This window comes from Microcebus murinus, chromosome 21 (genome assembly GCF_040939455.1).
Source record: "Microcebus murinus isolate Inina chromosome 21, M.murinus_Inina_mat1.0, whole genome shotgun sequence".
NCBI classification, from domain to species: domain Eukaryota; kingdom Metazoa; phylum Chordata; class Mammalia; order Primates; family Cheirogaleidae; genus Microcebus; species Microcebus murinus.
Window position 1 is genome coordinate 18580497 of NC_134124.1, and position 14391 is coordinate 18594887.

Below are 14391 nucleotides of genomic sequence, written 5' to 3' on the forward strand. Positions count from 1 at the left end.
AGCTTTATCAGACATCTTTCACTTTGGGTTTAAAACATTCTAATTGCTCTGGGCTCCTGGGAGGCTGGAGGCCACTCAGAACTACTGAGGTCAGCCTGTCTCTCTTGCTCTCTCCTTCTCTTCAGGAAAAACGTAAACTATATATAAATGCAGCTTCAGTCTAGGAAGGCAGGGGTATGCTTTCAAACACAGCAGTGGTCAGTGGGAAGAAGGAAGAAGGCAACTTGAGGAGGAAACTATAGAAATCTATACAAATGGTTAAGATCATGAGGATCATGCTCTCCTCCGCATAATCATTAAACTGAAATCGTTCCCTTTTTCTCTTCAATATGCTCCTAACCTCTGTTGTTACAAAATTTATTAATTTTAATGATGTTTATTGAATGCTTACTATGTGCCAGGCATCATCCTATACAGTCTACATACTTCACCTTTTTTTTTTTTTTTTTTTTTTTGAGACAGGATCTCACTCTGTCACCCAGGCTGGAGTGCCATGGCATCATCATAACTCACTACAGCCTCAAACTCCTGGGCACAAGCGACCCACCGGCCCCAACTTCCCAAGTAGCTGGGACTACAGGCAGTACTACCATGCCAGGCTATTTTTAAAAAATTTTATAGAGAGACAGGGTTCTTGCTTTTTTGCAAAGGATGACATCGAACTGCCAGCCTCAAGTGATCTTCCTGCTTTGGCCTCCCAAAGCGTTGGGATTACAGGCATAAGCCACTGTTCCTGGCCTACGTACTTTACCTCTATTAATTCCTTTAGTCTTCACATTACTTACTTCACATTTAAAGTAATTATTATACCTGTTTTATAGATAAGAAAACTGATACAAAAATTATGCAAGTTTCCCAAGATAATATAGAATTAGGACTTATTATACATACTTAAAATCATATAATGTATAAAAAAGTCTTAATTTAGAAATAGTGTTTTTCTATTTTTATATATCAAATTAATTATCTATGCAAACATCTTGCACATCAGTTTTATACTCACATGTGGAACCATTTTATGAATCATCAAAAATAATATAATATTCCAGGCCTCATTTCTGCCTTTGTTTGCAAAGCAATATTTTTTGAATCTATCATTCAAATTTATATAGGTTTAGAAAATGTTACCAAAGCCCCCAAGCAATTATTTGAACAATATTTGGACTTTTATCTATACACTCAAGAAGTATATTTTTGTGATCTCCACTCTACAACAAATTATATTGGTTTGTAATTTTTTATCAAAATAATGTACGCATATGGATTAACATCCAAAACAGTACAAAATTTATAAAATATTTTTTTCAAAGTAGTCTTTTCCTAAACTCTTTATTCCCCAGACACATCCATTCTTCTCCCTACTCCCTTTGCTAGTTACCTCTCCATTTCCACATAATACGCTGATTTTGGTATTGCTTGATTTTCCAAAATTAGACAAAAATCTATTATGGAAAATAAGAATTTAGCATTCTTCTGACAGTCTCCTGTCTGTCTCTAATCTCCTTATTCTACTAGTTATACAACAACTTTTGGTTAAATAGCCAGAGTTTATATTAATGTGCATAAGTGTATATTGTTTCCTGCTGAGAAATTATGAACCACAACACATAGTAGTAACATTCATTGGGTGTTGGGCAGGTGGGAGGGGGGAGGGAGGAGGGAGGAGGGAGAGGATGGGTATATTCACACCTAATGGGTGCAGTGGGTACCGTCTAGGGTATAGACATGCTTGAAGCTTTGACTCAGGCAGGGCAAACGTAATACATGTAACCTAAACATCAGTATCCTAGTAATATGCTGAAATAAAAATAAGAGACTATGAAAGAGAGAGTGAATTTGTGGTCCCTTGCCCTAGACTTTTTGGTTGGAGTCCATTGCGGAAGAGCTAGCATAATCCTTTGGGGGTGTTGAAACAGCCTGCTTTTTTATATTGCTGGGTTTCTTACGCTGGTTTCTTCTCATGTGGAAACTCTTCCTTCGGCTCAAAAGAGATAGCTTTGCAGTTACCTATTCTGCTCTGCTGGGAACTCTGCTGCTCGGCATAGAAAGGGAGAGATACACCCCATTTTGGCTCATGCAGGTAGGTATTCACTGTGGTGTTACTGGCAATTTGGAGAAGTTGGATCTCAGTCCCTGGGAGAGTGTTCCTGTGTAAGCAGCGGTGGGCTAGGTTAGGTAATCCCCCAGATCCCAAGCTCTCGGATTTTCATGCTTGAGTCCCAGGGGACCTGACCAAGACTGGGCTGGCAAACTTGTCCTCAAGCCTCCCTGAGTGTAGGTGCCGGTTATGACAGTGATAAAGGGCAGGACCTCTGCAAGAACGCTCAGGCAGGAGAAGGGTAGATACACTGTGAGCCTGCAACAGGAGGAGTGGGCCCCTCTTAACGAAATTAGCAAAGGCAGGCAGCTCTGGGACACATACACCATTCACACCTCCCTCTTTTCACTGTCATATCTGTCCTTCAGGGGCATGGAAGCACCTGGATTCCAAGCTAACACCCTGATCCAGCTGCAGCAGAGGTGGTAGGTCCATAAACCTCTAACTTTAACCATTTATGAGCTGCTTCGTTCTTAACTCTTGCATGCACACAAATAACTTTTTTCTCATGTTAACCTGCCTTTTGTCAGTTTTATTCATAGGCCCCTAAATACACAACATAATTGAGTAGAGCAAAGTTTTTCCTTCTTGGCACTGTGCAGTACCCAGTTCCCTTCATTGGTAACAGCTCTCTAGTTCTCCTTTGGGAGCCAATCTTCCCTCACTATCCAGTGAAACTGACTCCACTCATCAGCTCCAAGATTGAACGGGTAACACACATCTGGGAGGAGTCACATGGTCTAGTCAATGAGAGCACTGTTTTCATTGATTGGTTCAGGGACGGATCTACTGCGGTCAAACAAACAATTTTGGGACTCCCAGATTTGTCTGAAAAGACATGCATTCTTTTCCAATGGTGTAGCATGAGACATGATTTTTTACCACATGAAGAAATCTTGTCTGGGAATAAAGTCAACACAGAGGAAAGAGAGGACAGAGACAGACTGTAACCCATAACATTTATTATCAATAATAACACTGAATATTTTTTATACCTGAAGCTATTCATGATGGGACTTTTCATTTGTATGAGTAAATAAATTTCCATTTTTTGTAAGCCAGTCCCTGTCATTTTCAAGCAAGAGTCCTGACTCAGTGGGCATGAAAGCTGCCTTTACGGGCATAAAGAAAAAACATAATTGAACTTGATTCATTCACTGGGAAAATATCTCATACCCAGTATGTGTAATAGTCTTGAGGATTTCTCAAAATAAATAAATAAATAAATAACTCTTGTTGTGACAGACAACTCATTCATAAATTGACCTTGGCCTAGATAATAAAGGAACATTTTACTAAGCCTAATACTTGAAAGGATCTTCTTTAAAGGAGTAGGATTAAAGGATAATCTCTTCTACTCAGATAAATATTTATAGTCATCAAGTTCTTATTTATTCCAGTAAGGTAAATGCTTTAAAATGGAATAACGTCTTGGCTAAAAAAGTCCAGAATACAGGAAAGAAAAGGGAGGCAATTGAGTGTAAGGACACAGCCCCTAAAATCATACTGATCAGGTTTTAAATCCTGATTCTACCAGTTATAAACTGTACACTCTTGAATAATTTACTTAACCCGTTTATGTTTCATGTTCCTACACTGTAAATTATCAACAACTGTCACAACTCACAGACTACCGTGAGGATTAAATGAGATACCATATTTTAAAACTTTAGCATTTTTTTCTGCCGCAGATATGACTGATACCAACAAACTGGGCTTGAATCTAATTGTTCCAACAAAATGTTAGACTTGATGTAATTTTTTTCTCACATTATATTTTAAATTTTGTTGGTTTGTTCTGAAGTACTTAAAAAAGATCTGCCCAGATGAAAACCACAATGAGATATCACTTAACTCCAGAGAGAATGGCTTTTATCAAGAAGTCAGAAAACAATAAATGCTGGCATAGATGTGAAGAGACAGGAACACTCATACACTGCTGGAGGGACTGCAAACTAGTACAACCTATGTGGAAAGTAGTATGGAGTTACCTCAAAGAGCTAAAAGTAGAACCACCATTTGATCCAGCAATACCATTACTGGGCATCTACCCAAAGGGAAAAAAGACATTCTGTAAAAAGGACATCTGTGCTAGAATGTTTATAGCAGCACAATTCACAATTGCAAAAATGTGGAACAAACCAAGTGCCCATCAATACTTGAGTAGATTAATAAAATGTGATGTATATACATACCATGGGGTATACTCAGCCATAAACAATAATGGTGAATTAATACATCTTGTATTATCCTGGATAGAGCTGGAGCCCATTCTACTAAGTATCACAAGAATGGAAAAACATGCACCACGCGTACTCACTATCAAATTGGTATTAATTGATCAACACTTATGCGCACATATAGTAGTAACATTCATTGGGTGTCGGGCAGGTGGGAGCGGGGAGGTGGGATAGGTATATTCACACCTAGTGGGTATGGTGGGCACTGTCTGGGGGATGGACACACTTGAAGCTCTGACTTGGGTGGGGCAAAGTCAGTATATGTAACAAACATTTGTACCCCTGTAATATGCTGAAATTAAAAAAAAGAAAAAAAGATCTGCCCACTCTCTGCACTTTGTCTTATGGGATTTACTTTGATAGTACACAGGCTTTGATTAATAAACCTTTGCAATCCTGAGAACTGTTTTCAAACAAACAAACAAAAAAATAAGTGCCAGGTGCCTAATAGAGGAAAAAAATCATCCACATTGAGATGTTTCTACTGTGCAAAAAGGTGTTATGGAGACTTTTCTTTGAAGTATTTACCCTAGGAATTCTCAGACCACCAGTTAGGGGATCACCTACCTTGGCTATTAAAAACAAAACAAAACAAAACAAAAAACAGTCAAGAGCTAAACTAATGGTAACTTCTAAGATAGTCACACATTTGTAGGTATATGAGAATCAATTCATACTGATCTATTACCCATAGCTTTTGGGAAAGTGGATTTCATAAATAACAAATAATTTTCAATAGCAGTTATTTAAAGATACCACCATAAATCTCAGATCCATAAGCATCACCAAAAATAATTAGGGTTAATGCCGTGGGGTTTCTTTTTGGGGTAATGAAAATGTTCTAGAATTGACTACAGCAATGGTTGCACACACATGTGAATATACTAAGAATCACTGAATTTTATACTTTAAATGGGTAAATTATACAGTATGTCAATTATATCTCAATAAAGCTGTTAAAAAGGAAAATAAGTAGAGTTTTCCAGGCCTTGTTCTCTTGGCCCAGGTCTAAGTAAGCATTCCACAACCACGGACAGGATAGGAAAACAATTAGAGACCAACTCATGAGAGACCAACTTATACTTGAACTGATTACTATGTGCCAAGTACTTCAACAGACATTTTATTATCTCGTTTAATTATCACAACAAATCAATAGGCATTATTATTCCCATTTGTCAAAAAAGGGAACCAAGCTCAAAATAGTCATCTTGCCCAAGGTCACAGTTACTTAACAGATTTGGGACTCAAATCTATGGTTAGTCTGATTCTCAAACCCACATTCTTTACCACCAAATAGATAATATTCCCACATGTAGAAACCACACCTTCATCAAGTTCATATGTATGAATAGAATTTTCTACTGCTAACATAGGTTAGAATCTCATCCTTAGGACTGGAAAACACTGGGTTGATTTTGGACTAGAAGAGACTAGGTTCTACTGTTGGCACGACAACAAACACAAAGCTGTACCTTTTGAATTAGAAAATCAAATGTTAAAATAATTATAAATAATAAAAGAATTGTTTTATTTAACTTGATTTTTAATTTATTTTAACCAAATGAAATTATTTAATTTGATTTTTGATTTATTTTAACTAAGTGAAAATAACTTTCAAATTACCATAATTGATTCAAATTTAATCAGATTGTTTTATTTAAGACATTATATTCCATATATGCAATTTAGCTATTTTCTCACTTTAGGAAAATTCTTTCAACTGATTTAAAAATTTATCTTTTAGGCTAATGAATAGATTTGCGTATGTGTGTACATGAGTTTGCAAAGAATGAAGAAAATGCTCCTGATTTATAAAGTATTGAACTTAAATGAGCAACCATAAATGATCTGGTTCAATCTCTTATTTCCCGCGTGAGGAAAGTTAGGGCCAGAGAGAAAGACATTCTTGAACCTATAGCTTAAAAGTATGTATTAATATCAAAAAGCTAGATTTATCTAACTCTAACAGAATAGCAAGATTTGGCAATGTTATATGGAAGCAATTGCTCCGATTTTTCTCACTTTTGGTTTTTCAAGTACAAATGTTTGGCATGTTCTTATTAAATGTTCTCCAACATTTTCATCACCAAAGACCTAATATATTATCTCCCCTCTGTCTCCATTTGTTGTGGTGTCTTCAATTTACTTTAAAATATTTCAATGTAGATTGTGGGATTTATATACACTCAAGTTAGTTTGAGTTTATAACTTGAGACTAGCTAGTTAACATTTTCAGTATCTTAATTGAGAACATATGCTTCAAGGATAGTGTTTGAAAGACAATAAGAAGCTCAGGTTCTGAGCTCAGATAAAGGTTTTAGCTACCTTTATCTCTAATCAAAATCACATGTTTAGTGAACTGCCATAAGAGATATTATAACACCCTTCAATGAAGAGATGTAAAAAAATAGCAAGCCTAGAAATAGACACCCTTTCAGAAGCGTGAGAGGAGATTAGGATTCAGAAGTGCAGATATTCATGCAGAGGACTTGTGTCACTGAGTCTAACTAGAAGTTAGAGATTCCCACGACTCAGTCTTGTTTATCTCTAGTGAACTTTTCAAGTGGTCAGAAATTCATTTAAAAACGCATGCTTCATGATGTATGTATACGTGTTTATATTTGTGCCGGACGTAAATTGCTATCCTATTGCATACAGCTCGGTTGTAACATCATGGAGAAAGAAATCTAAAAACCCTTAACTACCTCTAAATCATAGAGGTTACTGATACTAAGAAAAAGCACTCAATTATCAGGAGTGACTAAATTAGCACAGGCTAGTTTTCAAGAGCACTCTTTGAAATGTTTTCTGTTTGAACAGTGGCTGGTTGAGCGCTGTTCAGGATGTTTTGGAGCTGAATTAAAGAGTAAATTAGGGAAGGCCGGGCGCGGTGGCTCACGCCTGTAATCCTAGCACTCTGGGAGGCAGAGGCGGGCGGATTGTTCAAGATCAGGAGTGCGAAACCAGCCTGAGCAAGAGCAAGACCCCATCTTTACTATAAATAGAAAGAAATTAATTGGCCAACTAATATATAGAGAAAAAATTAGCCAGGCATGGTGGTACATGCCTGTAGTCCCAGTTCCTCGGGAGGCTGAGGCAGCAGGATTGCTTGAACACAGGAGTTTGAGGTTACTGTGAGCTAGGCTGATGCCATGGCACTCACTCTAGCCTGGGTCACAAAGCAAGTGAGACTCTGTCTCAAAAAAAAAATAATAATAAAATAATAAATTAGGGAATAGATTGTGATCCAGTGGTTCTTCAGCCTATGTGGGCTGGAATTATCTAAAGAGGTTTTAAAAACACAGATGGCAGTCCGACCCCCGAATTTACTGAATCAGAATCTCCAAAGATAGACACCTAGGTATCTGTATTTCTCATAGTTCTCTAGGTGGTTCTTAAAAAGTCAGACTGACACTAATTCATGAACCAGGTGGCCTTTGAAAACTAGGGAACAAAATGATCCTTCAAGTTTCTTCTGTGATTTTTATGTCTACATGACTCCTGGTTAGAAAACTCTTTAAAAAATCATTTGAAATGACCATAGTAGAGAAGGATAGCTAGGACAAGAAAGAATTAAATGATGGATTATGGAGAGAGAAAGAAGAGAGAGCGGGTATTGGGGGATGGGAAGAAACTAAAACAATTCTAATTAAGGATCTCCTTATAATCTGGGATAATGACAAGGACCAGGAGACAAACACCTTCCTTTCCCTAGAACTGAGAAATCAATCATAAGCTAACAGCTTACCTTTGCCAACTCTCAGTTAAATCTCTGCCTAGAGTTTGTCTTGATCAAATGAATTCTAGTTATTCCTCCTAACTCTTGTTGGCAGAACACAGGACATTTACCATCTGTTCAGCTTTGCTTTGGCAATAGGTAAATACTGCCAATTTCCCCAAGGCAATGAGCAGAAAGAGGCAACTAATCACAATAGAGTTGTGGGTGGGGCCTCCAAAGTCTGGCCAGGGAGATGCCACTAGAAAGAATTTCTGCAGCTAGAGGGGCTTACTTATCTAGCTGGGGGCTAGGACCCGATTTCTAGGCACCAGTAACAGTATAATTCTCTGATAGTGGAAATTCAGAAATTTATCTTACATTCGTTTTCAATCTTTGCCCTTTCTCCTCAAGTGTTTGGATGCACTTTAAACCTGAAGATTTACTCAGAGGTTACTTTTTGTCAAGTCCTCTAGAGCTATGACTGAGACCCAAGGTTCTCTGCTCACATGAAGCTTACAGTCTAGTATGGAAAGCAATTGAACAGGCAATCAACACTGTTCTAAGTACTATGAGAAGGGGAACAGTGCTCTGCAGGTAGGGCTGCTTAGTGGGACTGGGATGGGTGTTATCAAGAAAGGCTTCTGCCAGTAGTTTTATTTAGACAGAGACTTGTATGAGTTAGCTAGTAGAAAGAAATAACATTATCTGGGAAATCTCCCAAATAATCAACATCAATGCACCTGAAACACACAGGCAAAGGTAGATAGAGGAAAGAGTTGAAGCTAAAACGACGGAGTTTGGGGTAATGAACATCTTCTCAGGCTCATGCTAGGGAATTGGCATTTTATTCCAATGGCAATAGCAAGGCCCTGAAGAGTTGTAAGTCTGAGAATAATAAGACGAGACCCACCATCTGGCCACAGTTTCCTACCCTAAAGGTATTCATTCATTAAGCATTCGGCAAAGATTAACAGCACATCTTATGTTTGACAGCACTGCTATAGGAAGAGAAGTACACTGATCAACAAACAGAAAAGGCCTGTGTTCTCATGAAGCAGGACACACAAACACACACACCATAAGTAGAATAAAATGACCAACTGAGCCAGAGCAGGCCAAACTGTTTTTGGACGTAGAGTCAGAAAAGGCCTTTCTGAGGAAGACATATTTGAGATAACACAGTCACGTGAATATCTAGGTAAAGGGTGTTCCAGGCAAAGGGAATAGCAAGAGCAAAAGCCTTGAATTTAAAAGGGTCCTGGTGTGTAAAAGGAAAGGAAGTACTATTAGCGTAACTTCAGTATAATGAGCAAGAGTAACTGTGCATGTTGGACTGAAGGACCATAATAATATCCAGCACTTACTTCCTGTTAGTTCCGGCAACACGGCATTGAACCTGAGAGAACATTCTCTCTTCACATACTCCCTCCTCCTCTGCTACTTTGCTGAGATGTCTCCTAAGACATGAATTCTCCCCTTATTTCTGTATTACTTCTTATTTTTCCTCAGGACCCCGGTCTTCTCTCATGTCCTCCAGCAACAGGGTGACCAACTTGTCCTGGTTTTTCTGGGACGTGCCCAGAAAAATCCCACATTTTTAACATCAAAAATCCTACATTCCAGGAACCCTCTCAGTCTCAGATAAAGAGAGTTGGTCACCCTGTCAAGGAATCCTCCTCTGATTACCCCAGGCCTAGGGTATCATAGATACTCAAAGACGATTTCCTGTAACAGTGTTTCTCAAGAGATGGGATTGGAGAGGCTGGCAGGAGCCAGATCACAAGGAACCTGCAGATCATGGCAAAGAGTATGGACTTTTATCAAAGGATAGAGGGATTCAGCCTTAAAACATCAGTGATGTTGTATTATTCAATACTTATCTACTGCTACATGATGAATTACCCCCAAATTTAGTGCTTAAAACCATCATAATCACTTATTTTATCTCATAGTTTTTGTGGGTTAGGAATTCAGGCGTGGCTTGGGAATCCAGGTGTGAGGTTGTACAATTCTGGCTTGAATATCTTGTAAGGCTGTAGTCAGATGTCTGCCAAAGCTGCGGTCATCTGAGTGCTGGTGTATCTGCTTCCAAAGTGGCTCACTCACATAACTGCCAGATTGGTGCTAGCTATTGCAAAACCTCAGTTCATTTCCATTTGGACTTCTTCACAGGGCTACGTGACCATCCTCCCAACATGGCAGTTGGTTTTCTGCCAGAATGAGTGATCAAAGAGCTAAGGACAGAAGCTTAATGGCTTTTATCACTAGGCTCAGAAATCACATAGTGTCCCACACTGTCAATAGTATTCTTTTGGTTACAGCCTTGATTCACTTGTGATGAGACTGGAGGCTGGCTATAATAGCTGTCCCTTAAAAATCTAGCCTACTAACTCACTCAAGAATGTCCTTGGTTAGGGAGGTAAATAAGTGATATATGGTAAATAAGTGATTTCATATGATATTTCACAAGTAAGTTTCTACTAATGTAACTAGAGTTTTGGAAGGCATCTCCATAAATTGTGAGCTACTGATTCTATGTTGTCACAGGTTCTTGACAGCATCGTGCTACTAAAGTTATGCTATTAAATTAATATTGTCTTCAAGAGTCATCAGACTTCCAATTCATCGCACTAGCCCAACTGTATAATGCTAATCCACTCTCTCATTCCACTAATACTCACTGGCCACCAGATGTATCAAAAGACATAACCAAGAAGGAAATGTCACACTTACCAAGATTTGGGGCTTTGTTGCTACTTACGCTGGAACGTGTGGTGGTAAATTTTGCCTATCTCTTTATAAAAGACAGAGAAAGCTTCGAGTCAGAAGATGAGTTATGGCCTCTACCTGAAATAACTCAAAGATAAGAGAGCTATCTCATAACCTCCAAAAAGTAAAAAGCCCTTGAGGCAGGAGTGTTCAAAAAAGGAGGAAGACAGAGTACCTGAAATGGAGTGAATAGGAGGGTAGAGTTCAGAGAGATAGCCAGGGGCCAGATTTGCAGGGTCTGTAATAAAGATTAGAAACTCTGGATGGATTCTAGTGTGATAGAAGACACCAGAGTGTTTCAAGCATGGGGAAAACATAATCTGACTTCTTTTAAGAGAGTCACTTTGCCTGTTATTGCTGCTCTATAATCAGAGAGAAGGATCTCTGTCTGTAATGCTAACTTAGCTATCCGTATCTCCCTCTCCACTTCAAGCATGTCTCTGTTCAAATGCTACCTCACCAAACAGTACCTACCTAACCACTCTGTCTAAAACACCATTCCATCCCCTTCACTCTCAATCCCCTTACACTGCATTATTTTCCTTAACAGTTAACATATTATCTGATGCAAAAGTTAGTTGCTTTTATCATAATAATAGCAATGGTAATGATCATAACACATATTTTTGACACCTAACGATAAATACAAAGGGTCACAATGCAGTTGGGAATAAACAGCTAATAAAGGCAGGTAAAAGTTGTTCCTGAGGCTAAGACCAGTGAAAAAGTTGCTGTGATATATAAGCACGTATATGTCATGACACACTTACAAAATGTGAGCGAACTCTCCCCCAGTTGAATGGAGTCTTAGCAAAAAGATAGAGCAGCACTTCGAGAGGTTTGTTGAAAGTATAAGGGCACATCTGAAGGCAGCCTCATCCCAGGTTAAGAAAGAACATAACTGAAAAGGTGAATAGTCATCACCTTGCCTGTCTGGGCTGTATGCTCAATGAGAGATGGAAGGAAAACCTTCACCTTTCTGCACCTGTATTATCACTGTGCCTCTTCCTCCCCAAGAATCCAACGAAGCCCTGGGAGAGCCTGTGCAAAGAAGTCCTAGTGGGTTAGAGCCTTCACTCTGCCAGCTCCTTGGACAGAGGGACAAGATCCAGAGACCTTTAGCGATGGGCACCAAATGTCCATCTTCTCTCTCCATCAGAAGGACCACAGGCACAAAAATACATCTGCTGTCTCCCCAGTGCTGCAGAGTAAAAGCTGTTTTGCGTCTCGTCACCACCTGTCCCGAACTGGTTATAGCCCTGGGTTAATTAAATTGGAGGCCTCACTCCCTTGAAGCCCTTGAGGTACCACCTGTAATTACTCTGCTATTTAGCAACGTCAAGTCTTTGTCTTTAGAATATTCTAAGTGCATTTAGTCCCTGAGGATGGGGGAAACTGTGTTATAATAGAACTGTACCCAAGTCCATCTGGAGGAAGACAGAAATCCGGTATGGCACTAAAATACCAGTAGAGGATTCCTGCATGCTATGAGGCAATGCACAAAACAATATTAATCTTCCACTCTGTGCTAAACATAATGATAGGCAGTCTGTGGGCAATAAAAATAAATGAGACATGGCCTCTACCTTCAGGAACCTTATTTTCCATTAGGATAAACAAAACATATTCAGAAACTAATGAGAAAGCAGGTGCTTTTGACCAAGAAAAACAAAACAAAACAAAAATACAAATCCATAGCAAGATATTTAAAAAGTGGAGAATACAGGCATTGGGTGCAGGCAGACCAGGGTTGGAATCTTGGCTCTACTATTCCTCCTCAGCAGTATGGCTTTGGGGAGTGACTTCTCCTACCTTAGTCTCAAGTTTCCCCATCTGCTAATAGCAGGCCCCACCTCAAAGAGATGTTATGAAGATTCAGTAAGAAAACATTTACAAAATGCTTTAGTGCAGTGGCTGGCACAGAGTATCCACTCCACGCATCCATTCCCTTAGCAAATATTTAAAGTGAACTCTAATGTTAGACTCTGGGAACAACAAAGACAGTTCCTGCTATCATGCTGCGAACATTTTAGTAGAAGAATCAGATGATTGGAAAATGGTAACCCCTAACATCACTTGGGGCATTACTATGTGCCAGGTACAGCAATAAAGTAAACAGGTAAGCTCAATATTTTCCAATCAATAAGACTTAGGAAGAAAATTAAAATAGGTACACATTGCCTGTTATTTGGGCTGAGTTCTGAATGGCCTGAAGAAGCCTGCCATTCAAAGAGCTGAAACATGATATTCCAAGTGGGGTCAACTCCATAAATGCTGGGCATTACTATCAATACTAAAACCCGGTTCCCAACTTTATGGAACAGGCTATACAATCTGGAGGAGTTTGAGAAAGTGATATGACAGCGTGGGCTGGGAGGACAGGAAGCCCTGAGTAGAGGCAGGGACTTATGCTGGATGTTGCGGGTGAGTAGTGACTAGCAAAGAAGATCAAGTAAAAACACATGCACCACACACTTACACAGTGTTTTAGACAAATGATCAGAAGAACTTAATGTCACTCTCATTCATTTACATGCTATGATTGCTTTTGTACTACAACAGCAAATTGAATTGTTGAGGCAGAGACCTTCTAGCCCACAACACCTAAAATATTCACTATCTAGCCTTTGACAGAAAATGTTTTACAAGCCCTGCTTTGGAGATCACAAAGCACATCTAAGTAACTACTACTGTTGGGGCACTCAAGTGTATTTGGGGTGGGCTCCACTGCAAAGCCCACTCATAGCACAGAAGTCTAAACATCCACATTGGTCTATTCCCAGAGCCCAAAGTGGCACCTGCTTGGTTCTCACCCGATATTGGTTACATGTAAATGAATGAATCAAATGTCTCAGGAAAGTTCACATAAAATAATTAATAACCTCTTCCTCTCTCACTTTACTGATAAAGACCTAAAGTAGGCAAAGCAAAAGCTAGGACCAGAACCAGGTTTCTCACGACTCCTAGTTTCATGTTCTTTTCCATTAAGATACTACAAGCATGCTCAAATCCTGCGTGCCCAACTGCCAGTCCACACCAAAGCTCAGATAGGAAGGTGCCCTCTTTCCTTGCCATCAGCAAAGCCTCAGCCAAGCCTCAGGTCTTCGATCACTGACAGCTGGTCCTCATTAATCAACATATGGCACTCCTGCTGCTGGACCTCTGCTCTAAGTCATCCATAATTCTATTCAGTCCTGGGAGAGCACGTGGAAGGTTCTTGGGTACTTGTTAATGAGCATTCTCACCCAGCAATCACTAAAAGCTTCCTGTCATGTCTTCTAAAAGCTCCCCAAATGTATGTCTCTTCCACCCAGTCCATCATATGGTGAAGGGAAAAGTCATACCATTCAGGGGTTAATTGCTTCTTTAGTGCATAACATGGACTTAAGCATGGAAAAAATATTCTCAGAGCCTGCACATATTAAAGACAAAATGGTGATATGTAATCAAAAACAGCAAACTAAGGACCAGGAGTCAGAGTTGGCTGGGGATGTGGTGGAATAGGTAGTGAAGACTTAGGACTCTGAAGATGCTGATATTCAAGTTCAGGTCCCAGCTCTGCC